Source organism: Symphalangus syndactylus, chromosome 23 (genome assembly GCF_028878055.3).
Source record: "Symphalangus syndactylus isolate Jambi chromosome 23, NHGRI_mSymSyn1-v2.1_pri, whole genome shotgun sequence".
NCBI classification, from domain to species: Eukaryota; Metazoa; Chordata; class Mammalia; order Primates; family Hylobatidae; genus Symphalangus; species Symphalangus syndactylus.
Genome location: NC_072445.2, coordinates 70558291 through 70564220, shown reverse-complemented (window position 1 = coordinate 70564220; position 5930 = coordinate 70558291). Strand labels below are relative to the sequence as shown.

Here is a 5930-nt window from a genome sequence, read left to right as displayed (position 1 = left end):
GTGCTTTTCTTTCTTACCAAACCTTGGAGGTCTGGGGGCACCATATATGTCACACATGTGGGCAGGGCTGACCATCGGGGCCAATGGGAGCTGCCTGGTGCACAAGTCCCTGGGGATGCCCATAGGTGCCTCACGTTGGCACTGAAGAAATGTAGACACAGAGTGCCACTCTGGGGAAGGCTTGTTGTTGCTGATTTTACACACACACACACACACACGTATATATATACACATAGACACACATATATATACACATATATGTATGTATACAAAGTGCTATAAAGTTATTCTTATTTTGTGAGTGATACAACCTTATTATTTAAAAATTAGGAAGAAAGTTAAAAAGAGGGTAAAACTTGTATCTCTTTATGAGAAATGATCAGTGACTATTTCAGCATACTTCCTCTGGCTCTAAGAAGAATCTTTGGGGAATAAGGAGCTTTTCATCTCCAGGGAGGTGCTAGGGTCAGTTTTACCCCAAGGCAAAACCCTTCTCATTTTACGGGGACAGATGCCGAAGATCAGAAACAGTTCAATCCTGCCCAGAGAAGGTGTCCGCCTCATCCTTGGAGTTAACGTGGCTACTTCCTAGGCAACTCAGAGGCTTTATGGGTCCTTTCGCCTCCTAAAATTAATTGAGTTATTCGGTAAATACATGTTGAGCATCCCTAATCCAAAAATACAAAATGATCCAAAACTTTTTTAGCACCAAAATGACCCTTAAAGGAAACACTCACTGGAGCATTTTGGGTGTTGGATATCAGATTAGGGATGCTCAACCAGAATGAATTCTGCAAATATTCCAAAATCAAAAAAACATTTGAAATCTGAAACACTTCTGGTTCCAAGTATTTCCAATAAGGGACACTCAACCTGCACTTAGTGAGCGATGCCAGGGAGTGGTGCCAGGCACTGTTCTAGGCACTGAGGGTGCGTTGGAGACAAAGTGACAGCAACTTCCGTGCTTCTTCCTCGCAAAGGACAGAGCCATGAGGAGGGAGAGTCTCTTCACTTCTCTGGGCCTCAGTTTCCTCCCCAGGCAAATAAACTGAGGAGGCTGTACCCAAATAAACATCATCAGGGCTTAGAGGAATCATTTGGAGTGCCTGTTTGTCTTAAACAGAAGCATTTCTTTAAGGTTCCTTAAAAAAAAGAAAAGAAAAAAACTTTAAAAATGTTAATGACCTCTGCATTTTGTTTTTTGGTATGTCCAGGTTTTTTGTTTTTGTTTTTAGACAGAGATTCGTTCTGTTGCCCAGGCTAGACAGATCATGCAGTGGCATGATCTTGGCTCACCACAACCTCCACCTCCTGGATTAAGTGATTCTCCTGCCTCAGCCTCCCGAGTAGCTGGGATTACAGGCACCCACCATCACAGTCAGCCAATTTTTGTATTTTCAGTAGAAATGGGGTTACACCATGTTGCCCAGGCTGGTCTTGAACTCCTGACCTCAAATGGTCTGCCTGCCTCAGCATCCCAAAGTGCTGGGATTACAGGCATGAGCCACTGCTCCTGGCCATATGTCCAGGTATTTTTAAATATAAAAGCAAAGTTTGGCCAGGTGCAGTGGCTCACGCTTGTAATCTCAGCACTTTGTGAGGCTAAGGTGGGCAGATCACCTGAGGCCAGGAGTTAGAGACCAGCCTGGGCAGCATGGTGAAACCCCGTCTCTACTGAAAATACAAAAATTAGCCAGGTGTGATGGCCCACGCTTTTAATCCCAGCTACTGGGGAGGCTGAGGCAGGAGAATCGCTTGAACCCAGTAGGCAGAGGTTTGAGTGAGCCGAGATCACACCACTGCATTCCAGCCTGGGCGACAGAACGAGACTTCATCTCAACAAACAAACAAACAAAATAAACCCTACAAAGTTTAAATTCTTTGTAGAGTAGAAATGATGCTCTGGGAAAATAACCCCCGGGCAGGTGGAAGCTGCACGTCCACTCTGGGAGAGAGTCTTCAGCTCGAAGATGGAGACCTGCTTTTCCTGCCCTCACACAACACGGGGATGACGTTGATGCGTCCTTGGTAGACAGTGCAGTAGGCAAGATATCCAGACGCTGGGTGCCAGTGGTAGGCAGGAGAAACCACCGAGTGGGAGCAGATTTTCAGAAAAGGGAAGCCAGAAGAAAACTTCCCAGCTGTGTCTCAGACAGGCCCTGTGGTCTGAGCTCCCATCCTTGACAAATGAGATTACTGAATGCCTCTTCAGCAGTTCCAAACGCTATTCATGACCCGACGTGACCCTCTAGTCTCTCAGAGAGAGTGCAGCCCTGTTGCACAGGTGTGGAAATGGAAGCAAAGAGGGAAGGTAACTTGCTGAAGGTCACACAAGCAGGGCCTGGAACCATGGCTCCCAATACCGATCGGGTACTTCTCCCCCTGTTCTGTTTCTTCTCTCTGGGATCTAAAATCCCTAAAAATTCCCTAAAAGTGGAGGTGTGCTGGAAGAGTCACAGACGGCTGTGTTTTGTTTATCAGGAAATCGAGCAAGGTGCCTGACGGAAACCAACAGGGCACTGGGGCACGTGCACATGCCCTGACTTTGTTTCTCTCTTTGGCTGGCGTAACTGCTGCTACATGGACAGCGGAGCACACTGATTATGCCACAGGACTGATGCTGAGCGCCCCTCTGTGCGTCAGGCGCTGCATTCCTGCACCTCCTTCTTCTCCACTCACTTGCAGGCGTAGGTTGCTGCCTAGCTGGTTCCATGTCACCAGGTCTCCACCCTGAGCCCATTGCAACATAGTCAGGGCTCCCAGGGTAAACTATGCTGAGAGTCCCCTAGGAAGAAGAAAGGGGAAGGGCTGAGTTCTAAAGAAAGCCCAAGAGCTCTTCATGAAGCACCTCTCTTTCTCCGCTTTAGAGATTGCCCCAGGGCTGCTGGGGCCGAGCACCAGCTCGCCATCAAGGCCCTGGAGAGGCGCTGGCAGCTTTCTCTCTTCCCTGCAGATCCTTGGTTCCTCCTGCCCCTCATCCTTGGCAGAAGGAGCCTCAGTTTCCCAGTCTGTAAGGTGCCAATAATCATAAGCTACCTCAATGATGTTTTCCTTTGAATTTTGAGAATTTTGAGAATGGAATCTTGACTATCTTTATCTCTCTTCCTATACCCCCCATTGACATGTGAATCAGCGTTTCTCAGAATACTTCAGGTTTGGAGTGTGTGTGGCAGAGGAGGGTGGAGCACCATGGAAGGTGGAGAAGTGGGTGGTGTCTGGGATATCAGCAGGGCAGTGGGCATTAGAGGTGTGCTCTTGGCCTGAGCCACAGAGCTGTTCTGGAGCCCTGCGTGGGCGAGGCCAGGGCAGCGCGTGATGGTGGCCTCAGAGAAGCACTGAGACCAGCAGGAAAGGTTGCCGGCTCGCAGGAGAAGGGAAGAGAGCTGGGGAATTGCTTTTTGACCCATAAGGGAGCCTTTCTTGGTGGAAGGGGAAATCACAAAATTGACTACTGTGTAGTCAGCTACATCATGTACCAATTTTCAAATACTGGTGAGATCAGTAAAAAGAGAAAGGGAAGGAGATCACATATAGCATGAAACCAAGCCATCAATAATGAAAGTACCACTGGCTCCTGCGCAGCGTCTGTTTCCAACTGACTTTGCTGGGGGAGGGGCGAGACAGGTACAAGCCAAACAGCAATGACAGCGCAGCAGTTGCTTCATGTGAGTAATAATTGAATGGTACGAGACTCTTCCACATTCATGTATTGAAGGCCCAAGTGCGACCAAGGTCTCCCTGGTTCCTGAGGTTTGTTTCATGCTGGGTGCCTTTAGACTCCAGATGTCTGGGGGTCCCTTAGGGGCCAAGGTACCCACACCTGTGCTCCCTGCATGACAGACTTCCTGGGGTCTTGGCTCCCAGTCTGTCCTCATCCTTCTCTACACACACCCAAATGTGGAAGTCACCTCCGCCTAGAGTGAATCCCACACCCCCAAACCATTGGCCATGATATTAGGTGTGTTGCAAAATCTCAAGGATTCAGCTGAGGCTCTCGCAGTGGACGGCTCAGAGGCCGACTCACACACTGCCCAGGCTTTCCCTGGGGGGCCCTGGCCCGGGGGCCCCCTGCCTTGAAGATGCCCTTCCTCTCCTCCCTCAGTCTCCCACTGTCTTCAACTCAGGCCCTCTCTCTGCTTATCAAAGACCCCAAAATGCCTCTGCTCAAACAAATGGCTTGACCTGTTAGCGATATAGAAAGGTGCACGGATCCTTTGAACATGTTCATTTCTCCTTTTCTCCACCCACCCCACCCCGTTTCCCATTTCTCTAAGTGCCTGGAAAGTGTGGAGATTCTCCTGATGGTATGATGCCAGCTGTGCCCGGCTCCCTGGAACAGAACATAGGAAATTAACCAGTTGTTTCTCTTTTTTCCGTTAGTGAAAATGAGTACTGTTTAATAATGCAGTGACACAGGATTTGTTGCTATTGTAGCACTTGCATGGCCATGCTCACCTTCATACCACGCGGAGGCCGAAGGCATCATTCCCTCAACCGCAGCCCCTCTCCCCTCAGCAGCCCCGGCCATTCCACCACGGCGTAGTCCTCCTGCCCTTCTCCATCCATCTGAATCCCATCCTGCCAACTTCAGGGCTGCACGCCCTCTGGAATGACCACCTGAAGCTAGCCCAGGCTGCTCCTGCTGTTTATTCTCTTTGCACTCTGTTTAATTATTTCCCACATCTTGGTCTTCTCTCCTTGATTTCGGATGGATTGCTGAAGACAGAGTATATCTGTGGCTCCCCTCAGGCTGTACACAGACAGGGGCACTCAGCATCCTTGGGTCATATTTCATTCTAGGGCCAGGAGCATGGGCTGCTGCTTCAGTGGGAAAGATGTGGAAAGGAGTTCATATTTACCTGTTTCACGGTGAAATCTCCAAGGTCCCTAAGGCAATGGCTTTCTTGAATTGTGAAGGCAACTGATGAGTCTGAAAACTCTTTGTCTCTCACTTAGGATTTTTGCACAGCTGGTTTCATAGTTCGGTTATTTTGATACAAAAGGGTTCTGCTCTAATTAGTAAAAAAAGACAAGGCAATAGCATTTGCCTCCTCGTTAGGTGGCTGCCCCATTAATGCCTTTCATTTCTGGAGTAGGTGCCCAGGAAATGTGTACTGAGTTGCATCAGTGAGTGAATTCGTGATGCCGGGATTAGAAGGGGAACCCTCCTTGGAAGCTCCTCTGCCTCAGTTCTCGGCGACCCTGGTGTTCAGTAAGTATTAGCTGGTCAGTGGAGTGCTGTGAATCTTTCCTCCTCTGGTCTGTTGTCAGGTGACGGGAGTTTTGCAGACTACAGTGGGGTGTGGGGGGGCTGAGGAATTGGGTGCAGGGGCAGGTATTGTTTCCACTTGGGTGAACTCCCCGTGGAGAATAGTCAGGGCAACTCTCGCTAGACAGTCTAGCAGATCGAAAGGCTCTTAGCTCTTCAGACACCCTCTTAGTGGGCAGGGGGCTGGGGGGGCGGCACTCCAACAGGAGGGTCCTGTGCTGCCTGTCCTGCATGGCAGTGCTGCTGCTTTACCCCTAAACACTTCTGCACTTACTCCCCAAACAAGGACATTCTCCTGCATAACTAACTCCAATACCATTTCACGCCAGAGGGCTCTGCGTGTGGCTCTTTTTGGCAGAGGAGTCCATCTTCATGCCAAGCTACATGCCCTCCCCATTCAGGCAGCTCTGGGCAGGCAGCACTCATTGTCTGTGTGGCTGGACAGAGAGCTGGGGCTCCCTAAATCTCTGGGCTCCCAAGAGACAGACCTTCAATGCTCTGAGCACCAATGATGTGGCTGGTTTCCCAGTGACCTACAGTTTTCTGCCTTCCAAAAAACAGTGATTTAAAGATGGGTGAATAAGATAATGTAAAATGGTGCAGCCACTGTAGTGAAGAGTATGGCAGTTCCTCAAGAAAGGAAACAGAATGACTGTGGGGT

The 5930-nt window shown here is 49.4% G+C and overlaps 1 long non-coding RNA gene across 1 annotated transcript in view; it reads left to right on the top strand.

The window, feature by feature from the left end:
• LOC134735721 (uncharacterized) overlaps positions 1-5930 on the top strand; it is a 40418-nt gene that overhangs the window by 15265 nt on the left and 19223 nt on the right. Inside the window, exon 3 of the long non-coding RNA XR_010119134.1 lies at positions 5097-5212. This is a non-coding gene — a long non-coding RNA (uncharacterized lncRNA). The remainder of the gene's footprint in view (positions 1-5096; positions 5213-5930) is intronic.